The 15,723-nt window shown below is 48.9% G+C and overlaps 1 protein-coding gene across 2 annotated transcripts in view; it reads left to right on the forward strand.

Annotated features, from left to right (window-relative positions):
- Window positions 1–15,723, forward strand: part of HIVEP3 (human immunodeficiency virus type I enhancer binding protein 3) — a 373,386-nt gene that overhangs the window by 279,157 nt on the left and 78,506 nt on the right. For both annotated transcript variants that reach the window (XM_008072104.2, XM_008072105.2), the window contains one exon: window positions 2,371–2,569. The gene's annotated coding sequence lies outside the window, so the exon portion shown is untranslated. The remainder of the gene's footprint in view (window positions 1–2,370; window positions 2,570–15,723) is intronic.

Here is a 15,723-nt window from a genome sequence, read left to right on the forward strand (position 1 = left end):
AGTGGTCCTCTGTCTTTTCCAGTATTATTCCCTTTTTAAAAAAAATATCCTCTCTCTCTCTCTCTCTCTCTGTCTCTCTCTCTCTCTCTCCCTCTCACACACACACACACACACACACACACATTCAAACACCATCAAAGTTGACTACCCCACTGTTCCCCCCTTGAAGGTAGGAACTGAATCGTTGCCATCTTTTATCCTTGGCACCTACAACCTGGCCTGACCCAAAATAGGCCCTAGATGTGTATCTGTTAAATGGGCAAACAACCAAATTAGGTGCTAAAGAGCTTCCTGTGTGTGAGACACATACTAGGGCTGCAGGAATGAGTCAGACTGACCCCACCTGAGTTGCCTGCATCCTAGAAGGGCTGTAAGCTCAGAGTCTCTGTGTACAGCAGACACTGTTATTTACCTTAAGAGAGGCATAGCAAATGTGTTTTTGGTATTCTAGAGAGTCAGAACTTAGGTCCAGTTGGGTGGGATTTAACCGAGCCCTCTGAGGGCATGAGCAGGATTTGGCCAGGTAGATATGGTTATAGGAGGAGGAAAATAACATTCCACACAGAAAAAACTGCCTGAACAAAGGCTCTGAGGTGGGAACTTGTGAATTCTGTAGAATAGCATATTCTGAAAAACCAGTGTTTCTACACTGGAAGGAAAAGAGCGCCGCCATTTTGGTTAGTAACTGATCCACTGGGGGGCACAGAATCAGACCTAGAAATGATGGAGACCTGCAGAGTAGCAAGAAGTTAGGATGGTTTGGGCTAGACAGAGCCACAGAGCAAGGTCAGGCTCTCCACCATGTGATCGGGCAGCGCTGCCCTGCGGGGAGGACAGGGCTGACTAGATTTAACAGCAGCAGGTATGGCAGGAAGGAGAAGCAGCCAGACTTCAGTGACCTGCATGTTTCGTAGGAATCAGCAGTGTTGCGTGGCTGCCAGACACTCTTCCAAGACTATGTTCATCAAAAGCACAGTGCCCAAGAGGAGAGTGGTGGCAGTGCCTGTGTGCACGTTACTCCAGTCCCAGGTTGTTGGGTTTCACCCTGAGATAATATTCAGAGCAACGGCATGGGTCATGTCAAGCCTGTTCCAGACCCTTAACACGTCCTGACTCATAAGGGCCTTGAGAGGTATTCGTCTTTCTTAGCCCCCATTTTCAGGCTAAGCAAGGCAAAGCAACTTTCCAAAGCTGTAGAGGTCATAGGTAGAAGGTAGAGGTCATAATTTGAACCCAAGTATCCTGGCCCTGAAGCTGCATCCTCAAACATCCCACCATACTGCCTGGAGCAGCAAACCATGGCACCGTTCTAAAAGCATGACATGGCTATGACACGCCATGCCATCATCTACTAAAACAACTCGGGCTACCTAGTTGATGAAGCACCTTCCTCTGTCTTTTCTTATTTGATCCTTACAACAGCCTGGTAAGTCGATTATTAAAAATGATACTCACTCATTCATCTATTCATTCAGGGATGAGTGTTGAGCTCCTGCCCTGGCCAAGCCTACCTTGGCCCTGAACTTGCTGTTTTGTTTGGTTATTTGGGGAGTACAATGTGCTCTTATGTCTATTATTGTATGTTATTCTCACCCATGCCCAGATATGAGTCACTTTTACAGGTTGTGTTAGTTTTCTCTTGCTGTGTGACAAATTACCTCAAGCTTACCAACTTAGAACAACACCCATTTGTTAGCCCACAGTTCTGCAGGTCAGAAGTCTGGGACGGAGTGGCTGGATTCTCTGCTTAGGACTGAATCCAGGTGTAGGTGGCCTGAGTTCTCGTCTGGAGATTCTGGGGAACATTCTGCTTCCAAGCTTATTCATGGGGTTGACATACTCCAGCTCCCTGCAGTGGTAGGACTGAGGTCCTGCTTTCTGCTTGCTGTCAACTAGAGTTGCTGTCCATTCTTGGAGGCCACTTGCAGACTCTGTCCACCTCCTAGGCAGCGAGGACGTGGCAAATCCTTCTCCTAGTTCTGATCTCTCTGGCTTCTTCTCCTTCTATAACTAGCCAGAGAAAACTCTGTTTTTAAGGGGCTTTCATGATTAGGTCAGACCTGGATAAGCTCCCTGTTTTAAAGTTAGCTGCGCCCTATGACATAACCTTCTCACCCATGCTACTCACTGTCTTGGGGGTTATGCAGGACCTGAGTGCCAGAGGAACAGGAAGACTTGAGGGGCATCTAGAGTTCTGCCTACCATACTGATGAAGAAATAGAAGCTCAGAGAGGTTAAGAGTGCAAGGCAGGGGGGTCCAAGAAAAGCAACTTGGGAAGCATTGGGAGCCAGGCACAGCAGGAGTGTTCTGTGTCTACAGAAGCTGACCAGGAAAACTCTTTGACCTTGTTTTTCAATTATCCCCTGCAGGATTCGAGGCACAAACCCAGCGGCCTCAACCTAGTTCATGGAGGAGCCCCGGGAGGTCCTGGCCAGGCAAGCCCTCCCCTCCAGTGGGAAGAGCGGTGCCTAGGAGGAGGGCGGCTGCCGCAGGAGTGGACATGAACGCTGGCTTTCAACGAGAACAGCGTTTCAGTTTTGGTCATCGGAAGTGGTGCCTTCAGCACAGGTGAGAAGCAGGCTCCCACAGAGTATGCTTACAGGGGGGCCATGTGGGTCTTTCTTGCATTCGCTTGCTTATGTTCTTCCTCTTGAACATGCATTACTGTTATTAGGGTCATCATCGTCATCATTGCTTTCCTTGCGCTTCGGTGAAAGCTGTTCTGGAAGTCCTTGACCTTCCTTGGTCAGGAGTAGACACCTTGAGCTTCCCACACTCTCTCCCCCAAAATGCAATCCTGTCAGTTTCCATTCTGTCCTGGTGAGGACACAACTCCTCCTCTTTAGGGACCACAGGCTAGTCCAGCTGTGTCCTCCTGTAAGCCAGGGCTCTACTCTCTCTCTCTACCTCCTATGATGGCCCTTGCCTAAAGACCTCCCTGCCCATCCATTGCCTAGTCAGAGAAGCACTGCAGGAGTTAGAGACAGAGATGTGGGTCCTCAGGCCCCAGTTGAGTCGCTGGAGCCAGGGTGAAGCAAGGGGACCAATGCTGCTGCACAAGTGGCCTGGCACTTTACAGATAAGTCTGCATCCTTCCCAAATCTCACTGATGTCCTCTTGCCCCTGTTGTGCAGATAAGGAAACTGCACAGAGAGGTTCAGTAATTTAAAAACAGTCACACAGGCCGGGCTTGGTGGCTCAGCCTGTAATCCCAGCACTTTGGGAGGCTGAAGTGTGTGGATTGCCTGAGCCGGCGAGTTCGAGACCAGCCCAGGCAACTTGGAAAGACCTCACATCTACAATAAGTCAAAAAAATTAGCCAGCTGTGGTAGCCATGGGAAGCCTGAGGTGGAAGGATTGCTGGTGTCCAGCAGGTTAACATGGGGTGGCTGTGAGTGTGCCACCGCACTCCAGCCTGGGCAACAGAGTGAGACTCCAACTCAAAAAAAAAAAAAACCAAAAAAAACAGTCACACAATTAGTAAAGGACAGAACTTCTGGCTACAAAAGACCCCAGCCCTTCTCCATCAAGATGCTTCCTGAAGAAAGGCAGTGATAGCTTCAAGGATAACCCCTCCCCCAGGAACATCTAATGTTCACAGGAATCAATAGCACTGTAATCAATGGGCTGCTTGCTTAGCATCCTGGGACACCTCCTGGTACCTCGATTTAACACTTGTTTCCTCCTGTGCCCATCACAGCCATTTATGGGTCTTCTCCATGATCAGTCACAGGACAGGGTCTGGGTTTATTCAACGAGGGGTCAATAGACACTTGAGCTAGTCCAGAAACAGAACCCTGTGAGGGATGCACAGGGGAGCTGTCCCAGGGGTGCGAGTGGAGGGGCCTCTGCAGACCTACATTTACCCTCCCCCTGCTTCATGTCCAAGCCTTCTGTCCATGTGACTCTGCCAGCAGCATGGAAGAATCTGTAGAGGATGAGACTTGCCCCAAGGGAAATGAGCTGTCAGTTTCCAGCAAGAAGTTAGGCTCCCACCCCCCTTCCCTTGCTCTCCCTGGGGAAGAAAGCATCTGTGATTAATGGAGTGCTGACTCAGTGCTTCTGGAGTGTTCAGGCGATTGTGGCCACTGCTGGCATGGTGACCCTAGCCACCAGGTAGGGGCTATAATATATGGCATCCAAACAAGGTGGAGGGCACAGGCCCAGGCTGACAGGGGTCCAGCACCACGAACTCACCCATGCTGGGGCAGGTAAGAGGCCCATCAACCCCATCTGAGGCTTGGGCACGGCCACATGTGCAGTCATTTAAGGGCCGGGAAATGTGGAGTCACAGCCCCTCTTCAGAAGGGGCGTGACTTGGGGCTTTCTCCAGAAGAAATGTGATTTCTAAATGACAAATAAGAGGACAAATCTCATTTGAAAATGGATATGGAAGCATTTTCTCAGCAATGCTTTTACTTTTAGAAGCCATCTTTAAAATTAAAATCTCACCCAGAATGTCAATATATAAAACAGGCTAAAGTGATATTTTATGCATATTTATTTATTTATTTATTTATTTTAATTTTTTGGGGGGTGGTTGGAGTCTCACTTTGTTGCCCAGACTGGAGTGCAGTGGCCGCTCCCGGCCACCGCAGCCTCGACCTGCTGGGCTCCGACGATCCTTCCGCCTCAGCCTTCCGAGTAGCCAGAATTACAGGCGCGCGCTACCACACCCGGCTAATTTTTTGATTTATTGTAGAGATGAGGTCTCGCCTGCCCAGGTGGGTCTCGAACCCGTGGGCTCAAGCAATCCACTCACCTCAGCCTCCCAAAGACGCGAGATTACAGGCTGAGCCACCAAGCCCGGCTGCATATTTATTTTTAAAGTTCAAAATTTTAACATTTATTTGTTACGAAAGGCCATCAATAGAGCAATGCCTCTGCTCTGAGGCACAAAAATCATTGAAATTTGAGCTTCTTAATCAGGGATTGGCAAACCTTAGGTCTAATCCAGGTTGCTGCCTAATGTTGTAAAGTATTACTGGAACACAGTCATGCCATTTGTTTACACATTATCAGTGGCTGCTTGAGACTGTCCCACAGAGTCAAAATTATTTACTGTTTGACCCTTTACAGAAGAAGTTTGCTGACCTGTGTTCTGGATGATCATTGTATTTCTCTATGAGCTGTAATATCTAACATTTCTCTTTCTTTCTCGTTTTGTTTGACTTGGCTGCACAGTACTAAGGAATTCTAAATCACGTCAATAGGTGATATGAACGGGAGCAGATTTTTAACAGCTTACCTTGGCAGCCATAGGATGGGCTTCAGTTGTCATCTGGGCCTTTGGGGAGGAGTAGAAGGGAATTCTGGTTTGTGTCACTGGCAATAGCAAATGACTGCTTGAATTCCTTCCTATTACAAACACGAGTCAGACAGGAAGCCCCACAGTCATTCGTGATATTTTCGTGATAACCCACGTAATGCATTCTCTTATCACTGAAAGCGTCAGCGTGTACTTGCTTATGTGGTTTTATATGTGTGCGTAGTCCTGAATTTTAAAAACTACAACAAATGACACTCAGTCGAGAGCGCCGGGCTTTCCAGCTAAAGACACATTTCATTCTGAGTTTCAAGATCTCCCCAGACCTTAATCTAAGGTCCTCACAGACCCTAGTGAAGCTGGTCTCAGTGTGTTCCAGAGGGCTAGAGAACATGTTTAACTGTACTCACATGGCCACTTTCTGTTACAATTTCAATAGGAATCAAACTGTATTTTTAGAATCAAATTTTCATGTAACATTTGGAGAACCTCCAAAACCCCTCCGTGGAACACAGTTTGCAGACCACCCCACCCCTTCAGCAAATATTGGTGGCTCTCATTTTTGTGCTAAGGGATAACAGAGGAATCAAGGATGCCAACAGTTGTGTCTGGAGGCGAAGAGGAAGTAGGAGAGATGGTGGGGTGGCGGGGGGGTGCAGGGGAAGTGAGGTGATGTTGTAGATGGCGGGGTCACCAGGAGGGGGGACAGGAGTAGAAACAGGACTTGGGCAACATAGACAGGCCGTATGACCCTCTGCTGAGGCTTGGGATGTCTCCCAGCTACTGTCAGTGACCTAAGCTCAGCTGCCCTGGCTGCTTTCATGACTTCCAGCCATCAGCTTGGGAGAAAAGGTGCAGAAGAGCATGGGGCAAGATTAAAATGTGCGCAAAGAAGCAGGGAACGGGGAGCATACACATCCCTTCTAACAGACATGCAAAGGGCCTTTGCAGCCACTTAGCAGGTCAAGGAATGGGACAGGCAGAAGGGAGAGGGACAACAGAAGGGCTGGGCTGGCACAGGAGGAGGGCCTGGAGTGTTTGTGAATGACCTGCATGGGGTCAGGTTTCAGAGCCCAAGAAAGTGGTGGCTGGGATCGGTCGGTGGCCTTCGGCATTCAAGGCAAAGCTCACAGAACTGGGAATGAAACCCAGGAGTCCCTACTCCAGGGCCACCTGCCCTTCCCTCTGTGGGTGCAAGGAAGAGAGCTATGCCTGGGGGCACGATGCTGCAGGCTCGAGAAGCCCCCAGGGATAGAAAAGCCCGTCTCTTCTGAGGTTGTGCTGCTTGCCCCATAGAAATGAGACACTTTTAGATTTTAAAAGGATGACCTCATTTTTTTCTTATTTACATAGCCCTGTTTGTTTATATAGTCCTTTAAAAATAGCACGCAAGTGCTAAGCTTAGCACTCTCTCTCCCACCACCAGTAGCAGAGCCACCGTGTGGGGAGAAACACCTTTTTATCTAAGAGAGGGGCAGCCTTGTTTCCGAGGACAGATGGGAGCAAAACAGGACAGGTAGGAAGCTTCGTGGTTTTTCGTGTCGCTTCTCCAAAATAGCCGCACTCCTGCCGCCCACGTCCTGCCAAGCCCAGCTGGGGTAGATTTTCTCCTTTAGAGGACTCGTGTTCAGTGTATTCTCAGGAATGCTCATAGGGAGCTGTCACCGAGCAAACACACTCAGCCCCAAAGCCCTGGAGCTTGGCACTGAGGGCCCCAGCTCAGGGTCAGGTCACTGGATTTGCTTCCTGGCTGTGCCACATACTAGCTGCGTGACCTTAGGCAAGCCATTTCACCTCTCTGTGCCTCATCTATAGGATGGAGATAATAACTCTAGCTAGATCAAGCAACTACTGAGCAGGTGAAATGACTATGTGTAAAGGGCGTGGCCCAGTGTGGGCACAGAGCAACTCTTAATAAATCTCTTAGTAAAAAACAACAATGCTGTTGTCGATATCCGATCCCTGCCTGGATAATTGCAGCCTCCCAGCCCCTCTCCCTTCCCCTCTCCAGTTCATCCCCGCCTCTGCTCCTGTACAGAAGGTCTCACATTTTCACTCTGTGCTGGATCCAGTCCCTCTTTCTGGATTTCCCCTTCCAGCCCCCTGAGTGCCCCTCCCCCATGGCATTCGGAACCCTAGCTCTGGGATTCTGTGGCTCCCTATGTTTATTTATGCCCTGGTCACTATGCAAGTACCATCAGTATCTGCCATGAGTGGGTCTCCTGCCTTCCTCTTGTACACACCCAGTGGGTGCTGGGTAGGCTCCTGGGTGCCCAGTAAGCATCTGTGATTGAACACAAAGATCTGCGTGATGGACAGTTGTCCTCAGGGAGTTCACGGTCTGGTAGGAAACTGGGATGTGAACCAGTCAAAAGGCAACCCAGGCAAGAAATGACGGCCCATGTGTCTGTGGGGGGCACCTGTGCAAGTAGTGTTTCCAAGCTTTCTGGAGGAAGAGGGAGGCATTTGAGTTTCATGTTGCAAGGTGGGAAAGAGACTTCAGGTCAGTTTTCCATGTTAGGGAGATGGCCAGTGAAGAGCAGGCTCATTTCTGGGTCTAAGCCTGGCCACAGCTACAGTCCCTCCATGGGGGACAGATAGGTCAATGCAGGAAAGTGAGGCCAGGGTCTCATCGGTGTGTATGGGGGTGGGTGGCTTAGACTTATCCCATGAGCCAGAACTCCAAGTTTAGGCCACAAACTCTCCACAACAGAATTACCTGGGATTTCTTTAAAATGCAGATTTCAGTTCTCTGTCCCAGACAGGTGACAAGCAGGCTGAAGGAGTGACGGCCATGCACAGTCTGCAGGAAGGAGAAGGCTGCAACATGGCTGTGAGTGACGACCATGTCGTTCAGACTGATGTCACCTGTAGGAAGCAGGGCGATGATCTTCCCAGGCAGGCAGGGGACAGATGAGTCCGGAATGAACTATCCTCCCAAGGGGTGGATCAGGACACCCACACGCACACATGACAAGTGACTTGCCCAGGGTCACATTATCTGTTATGTACAGTCATGGGACTGGCTTGTTCCAGAGCAGGCTTCCTCTCACAGGAGGGGGCAGGGTCCTGGAGGTGCAGCAGATGGAGGAAGGACAGGCCGTGATGAATGCCCCTGGTGCCCAGCACAGCCTGGTGCATGGTGGTGGCTGTTCAGTAATTGTTGAACAAATGAGGGACAGGCTGGTGTGGATGGAGGGGATAGTGGATGATGTGGGGACAAAGGAGAGAGGGATTTGGAGGCATCTCTGGTGTTGTCAGGTCTAGGAGAATGGTGGCACACAGGCAGAGGGCAAGAAAAGATGAATTTGGTGTCAGCATCTTGCATTTGAGAGGACAGCGGAATGGCCACACCAAGACGTCCAGCAGCTGGAAGTGCAGGTATGAGAGATACCAGGGATTAGGACCAAAACCTGAGGAATGCAAGGTCATCTGTAAGAAACGGCTCAGTGAGAGAGTCAGGGAAGTGCTCAGAGAGGAGGGAAAGGACAGATCAGAACAGGGAGGTTGGAACAGCCAGTCATCTAGGTAGCTTAGTTTGGGCCCCTCTTTAGAATAAAAGCAGCCAACCTAAAGAAAGTATGTCATGGGTAAATACAAACATAAATCAAAATAAAACTGAAATCCTGGGTTTCTGTTTGTGGGGGATTTGCGCTCTCAGCCAGTGTAGCTGCAGGTGTGGAAGAATGAGTGAAAATTGGGCCCGCCTGTGCCACCTGCCAGGACAAGCCCTGCCACCCAACCCCTATTCGGGCTCTGCTTGGCAAACTTCCTTGGGATCCTTTGGTGCTCCTGCATCTTCCTCTTCCTCTCCTGGGCAGGCGTTAGCTCCCTGCCCCCATCCCTTCCACCTCTGTATTCATTCAACCGATATTTCTCTTTGGAAAGAAACCTATCCAAAGGGACTCAGCTAGGCTTCCAAACCCAGAGAGCCTATGAGTCACCCCCTGGAGAGCATTAAACATATAGATGGAGATCCCAGTACTTGTGAATTCAAGATGCCTAAAAGCAGGGTGTGACTGGCCATGCCTGGGTTCTCACAGCAGCTCTGTCTGAACAGCATCTTTTGGTGGCCTCTGTTAATTTCCTGTCCTGGAGCAGTTCTGCTAGGGCTGGGGTGGGGGTGTGGGGCACTGAGGCCCAGGTGTCTGGGTGTTTCTTCCACAAGGCCCTAAAAATATAGTGTCTGGGCAGCCTCCCAGCTGACCTCCCTGGAGCCTCCAGTCTCTCCTTGCACTGTTCCTACAAGTGCCACCAAGCTCACCCCTCCCCATTCCTAGCACACACAGCAGTCACGGTGACACCACAGCCACCATTGTCCTCATCCATTCTCAGAGAGGTGGCTCACTCTTAAATTCAGCCCTGCTTAGACACCAGGTGCCAAGCACAAAAATGCCTGCCTCTTGGAGTTATATTCCAGTTGGAAAATAGACACACATATTGTCACTATACACTATCTATGTATACTGTATATTTTATGAGATAGTAAATATATAAGTGTGTGCAAAATAAATATAAAGATAGTATCTTTTCCTGAAGTAAAATATGTATGTAGTATGCGACAAGGTGACAGGAAAGAAATGGGGACACTGGGGGCTGGCGGGCTGTTGTGATTTTGAAGTCACTTAGTCAGGACAGGCCTGAGAAGGCATCATTTGAGCAGAGACCTGAAGGAGGGAGGTGAGCACTGGGGGTGTGTGGGAAGGGTATGTGGCAGAGGCAGGATCAGCCTGGTGGGAGCAACCAGGAGGCCAGTGTTGCCGGAGGGGTGGAGGTGGGGGTGTCTGGAGCAGAGGAGGTTGGAGAGGAGAGCGGGCAGGCCTCGGGCAGTCTGAGCCAAGAAGTGGATGGCTCTGCCGAATGTTCCCTGGCCCTTCCTGGCCAAGGTATGGAGACTGCCCTGGAGGAGGTGGTGGCAGCAACAAAAGGACGGCTGGGAGGCGGTGACATCATCAGGAGGTGACAGAATCACCGACCAGGGTGGCAACTTCAGGGACCTTGGGGAGGGGTCAACTTCTGGCTCTAGTCTGAGATCTTGCCAACATGATTTGTTGACAGATGGGTCGTGAGACAGAAGAGAGAGTTTCTAGAGGAGAGCAAGGCTGACACTCACATGCTCTCACACCTCTCTCAGGTAGTCAACTTCTCCAAGCCTCAGTTTCATCATCTGGAAAATGGGTCAGTTGTATGGATCCCTTCCAAGACCCCTTTTTCTTGGAAACTTACTCTTCAACTCTGATCACTGTTGGGATGGGGTGGTCAGGGAGGGCTTTGAAGAAGTGGAGTAGAACTTGGGCTTAAGAAAGACCCAGACCAGATACAACTGATGGAGAAAGAAGGGGCTGGAGCACCCAGGCAGAGGGCTACAAGGCCTGTGAGCGGTGCCCTAGGAGCAGCAGCTAGACACCACTGCTGGAGCATAGGCCTTGGTAGGAAGGTGCCGGAAGCCACAGGGATGGGCCCCTCAACACGATGCCCTTTAGAATCAACCAGCAGGTTCAGGGCCTAAGCATATTCTGTAAACACTGAGGCCCTCAATTCTCAGCCTTTTCAGATGGACATGCTCAGGCAGGAAGGAACAAGACTTGGCTCCTGGCCGGGGAGAGTTAACCTCCTGGCCCGGTCTTGCATAACCACAGAGTCTGCTGAGCGCAAGGAGACTCTTCTGTGCGGCAGCCAGAGTGGCAAGCCTGGTGGCTCCGGGCTCTGGCACTGTCCCGCAGCGGAACAAACAGCCCTCCCTTCCCAGATAATGGCCCTCATTGAGCATTGTGTCCATGGCCAGCACCCAGCACAGGGCAGCTCAGCCTGGGTAAGTTTCCTCTCTTGGCTGCTTAGCAAAATATTTACACTACGCCTTTCTAGTAAGACGGTTCCTAGGAACCAGCCGGCAGAGAGAGCAGGGGCAGTGCACCCACCAGTGACCCTGCCCCAACTCAGAGCAGTGTTGCCACCCTCCCGATGTGTGAGCTTGGTGTGATCATTGTCCTCCTGGGCACTTTTGTAAAATAAAACACTAAACTTAGAAGATGCTTAAAAGCCTGTGCAGTTCCAAGGTCATTGGCATCTTCTCTAATTGGGAATGAGCTTTGTTTTCTCATGATGTGGAGTGGAATTTGACTGGTCTTTAATATATCACAAAGACCTCTTTCTTAGGAAGGCGTGTGTGTGATTTGGGGAGGCTGAAGACAAGAGCTCTGAATCCTACCTGCTTAAGTCTCTCCCACTATTGATGTCAGGAAACATACTCACTCTCTCTGTGTGTCTTTGAATGGGGAGGAAGGGGCATGGGCCAGGCCACGCCAAGGGGTGCTAAACTTTAAGAGGTGTCTCAGCCATGTTGTCAAAGGAACATTGAAGGAAATTGAGGAAGAGAATATTCAAGAAGCAGACTGTTTCCTCAACTTCCCCAGGAGCTGTCCTAGAGAAAAAGGGCCAGAGATGTTTGTGTGGTCCTTGGAGCAGAATCAAATACAGTGGGTGAAAATCACATGTGTCATTATTGGGTTGCTGCCTCAAACAACAGGCCCTGTGCTATTCTAACCAAAACCAAACGTATCCTCGGACCTATGGTCCCACTTCTGGGAATCTGACCTATGGAACAATAGCATCAACCTGTAAAGATATGTGGACAAAGGATGTTTATTGTAAAATTCTGGAGGCAAAAAATTAGAAAAAAATGTAAAAACTTAACAGTAGGGAAAATTTGAAGGTATTAATATCCAAACCATGGTGCCGTGTTCACTTTCTGGCTTTGTTTGAAAAGGCTGTATGGCACAGTGGTTAGGAACACAGGGTCTAGAGATGAATCTTCAAGGCAGACCCAGATCCCACCTCTTACAAACTGTGCTGTATGACCTCTCTGACCCTCAGATGCCTCTTTGGTAAAGAATGGATTGTAATAGTGCCTGCTCTTTAAGCTTTTTAGGAGGAGTAACTGAGTTGATGTCTGTGAGGTGCTTAGAACTATACCTGGTACATGCTAACTGCTCAAACTATGTTGGCCTTTAACACTAAAAGATTGTCCGTGAGAAAAGCAAGGTGCCGAGAAATGTACATAGGGTGACACCATTTTATAGAAACAAAAAATATCTCCCAGTCTTACTCTCATCACCTCTAAAAGAACAGTCTAAAAAAACAGTTGCCCCAAGTAGGGTGTGGTCTCCCAAGAGCAGTCTCTAGGGTGCGTCTCCTATGGGAGCTTGGGCCAGCACCCCTGGAAGTCCCTTCAGCCCTAAGACTCTAAGACTCTGGGTCCATCTTGACAATCTCAGAGCACAGCCTACCCTGCATTTGACTGGACGGGATAGTCTGTGGTTTATAAAATGTAGTTGCCAAGACACATCCTTGATGCAGGTCGGGGGCAAAGACACTGCTTGGTAGCTTGGCTTTACAGATTCTCCCATGGCCTAGCTATGGTGCTCATCAGTGGAGTCAGGTGGATCTGCTGGGGTGCTCTAAGTATCCTCCTAAACTTGCTGGGCTTGGGTGTGCCATGCCAACAATGATGTCTTGCTCTGCTGAGATGGATTCTATCTCGGTCGGCCTCAGGCATGCTCAGATCCGTTCCCCACGTGCCACCGGCTTTGGGAATAGAGGGAGAGGTAACAGGCCCAGAAGCCCCCTGCTGGGGTGGGGCTGTCATGGAAATCAGTCATTTCTTCCACTTTTGTTAAAGTATTTGAGATGGGGTGTTTTATTAACAGAGTGTTTTTTTAACAGAGAGAAAGCATATTTGTTAAAGGTATCCTGGAGCTATTCATGTGTATTTGTATGTAACAAATACAGAAAATTTTCAAAATACTTCAGCCAAATGACAACAAAATGGATGGTAATATGACAAACATCAGTGAACTCACCACACTGCTTCAAAAAAAGACTTAATACATACAGTGGAAGTCCCTGCATAGCCCTCCCCAGTCCCAGGTCCCCCCCTCTGTGCCTCCCTCCCTCCCAGAAATGACTGTTGTCCTGATATGGTCATCCCACAGTTGTTTTCTGAGCACCTACTACATGCCAGGCAGAGTGCTCAGAGTTGGGTTTATTCTGCCCCCACGGGGCATGCCATGGAGTTGGGTGAGACCCTGTCTCTCTCTGCTGATGGTTCTTTCTGTTGGACTCCTTTGGTGAGTTCCAGTCTTTGGTTACATCTAAACGTCCACTCGTCCATCTGGGCCAGTGAAGACACTGCTGGGGAGTCCTAACACCCAGCCTGTCATCAGCCTTGTGATCTTGAGCAAGTCCCTTCTCTCCCCTGGGCCCCAGTGTCTTCCTCTGTCAGACATGGTCTTTAAAGTAGATGCTGCTTACTAACCTTCCCTCTCTGCAATTGCTTGGTGTGCTGGGGAAGCCAGGCCTAGGGCTCTCCCAGGGAGTGCCTCCCCTCACTCTCAGGTGGAGGAGCTGAGGGAGAGTCCCAGGGCAGCAGGGTAATGGGCGGGGGCCTTTTTCCAAGTGCAGGACATAAACCACGAGGAGAACATGAGGTGTTTAGGGGGAACATGATTGAAATTCCTTAATTAAATAGTAATGTATTTAATTTGATAAAAGCATAGAATTGGCAGTTTCTCCTGTGATCCTTATTGCTTGGGAAGATGCAATGTTTAAACAAGTCAAGTGCAAGTCAATGTAAATTAAAATATCACATAAATAGCAGTACAATATGATGGTGTGTATGTCTGGCAAAATTTGTAATAGTGGTCACCAAATGGCACAGGGTTTCCCACAGGAGCAAATGACTTAAAGGGTGGTGGTGCCCATCTGGCATTCTTAGAGGTTGGAAGAGCCAAATGCCTTGCTCAGTGTGGAGTGCTGGAGCCCAGGAAGTATTGGATGACTTTACAAAAGGCTCCCTACTTAAAACAGCATATGAGAAATTTCTTTCAGATCTTATTACCAAGAAGAGCTTTACTTTTTCTAAAGAACTGGTCTGTTTATTGTCAGGACACTGAGCATGTGCAACTAACTGCATTGCCCTTCTTCCTTTAACTGCCAGGAAGCTGTACATCTAATCCAAGGCCAGAACAGAGCCACCATGTGAGACCTTCTAAACGACTTCTCCATCTTCTTAGTTAATTTCCGTTTTGTCTTTTTGCAGTTTTTACTTTTGTTATGCCACAGAGGATCTGAAGTGGTTTGCAAAGAAAAGTGGTTTGTGCATGAACTGATTAATTAGTTAATCAGTTCGTGCACAAACTGCACATGACCAGAGCGTTCTTGGCTCTCCTCAGCCTGTTGGGATTTCCTGTGAGGAGCCGATTCCTTCTTGAGGGAGGCCTGGGTTAGACAGAGGATGGTGAGGCAGTTGGAATGGCCATTGCCTGATCTGTACCCCCAGATCAAGGGGACCTGCACTTCCTGTTGAGCTTTGAGACCATCTCAGAAATGGGACACTCCCTTCAAACCCAGACCCTTTAAACCCAGACCAAAGGTTGGTAGCCTTTGATGTCCTGCCCTTCCCACCAGAACAGGATTTTCAGGCAACTGTTCCTTGGGAAGAGCATTGGAGTTCGTCCCACGTGTTATCAGCTCCCAACCACACTGGCTCTGCTGCTGGTCCAGATGGCCCATGCAGTGACTCCCTCTTCCCCAACTCCCCATGTGGCCCAGTCCATACAGCTGCTGCTGGAGTCGATGCTGTCCTGATGGCTCACAGTGGCTTCTGCCTGTGTGATCTCACAGGCACTATCGTATCCCTGAGGGTCAGGGTGCTCTGAGAAACGCCAGGAAACACTGACATCTTTAACGCAAATGATGAAAAACATTATACTAAGTGAAAGAAGCCGGACACAAAAAGGCATACATTGGATGATTCCATTTTTTTGAAATGTCCAGAAGCAGCAGTTCTATAGAGACAGAAAGTAGATAAATCAGGGGCTGCCAGGGGAATTGGAGGAAGGGAATGTGGAGAGACTTCTGATGGGTACAGGGTTTCTTCTTGGAGTGATAAAAATGTTCTGGAATAAGATGGCGGTGATGACGGAATCTTATGTGAATTTTATGGTATGTGAATTCTATCTCAGTTTGAGAAAGCAAATGACTAGACACCATTCAAAGAGTTGTGTTTATGAAATAGACACTCAAAATTTAGAAAATTCTATTCATTAACAGATTCATATACTCTCTAGTTTCAGAAATTAATATAATCTCTTTTTACTAAAAAGAATTAAGGTGACTTCTGTAAACGTCTAACTGAGGTTTTCCATAATTTTTCCTTCATTCATTTATTCGTCCACAAACACCCATGAGTGCCAACTATGCGACAGAACAGAGAACATGAAGGTGATTCAAATACAGCCCCTGCTCTCCAAAATCCATAACTGGGAGATAGGCACGTGAAAAAATGAGCACATTGAGGCAATACAATTGAAACTGTCACATGCCCTGCTCCTGTGAGTCCCGAAGGAAACAGTCAAGAATTAGCAGCTTTCACTTCCAGAAAGAGGGGAGTTGTGAG

Source organism: Carlito syrichta, unplaced genomic scaffold, assembly GCF_000164805.1.
Source record: "Carlito syrichta isolate Samal-C Ts95f unplaced genomic scaffold, Tarsius_syrichta-2.0.1 Scaffold314850, whole genome shotgun sequence".
In the NCBI taxonomy this organism is placed as follows: Eukaryota; Metazoa; Chordata; class Mammalia; order Primates; family Tarsiidae; genus Carlito; species Carlito syrichta.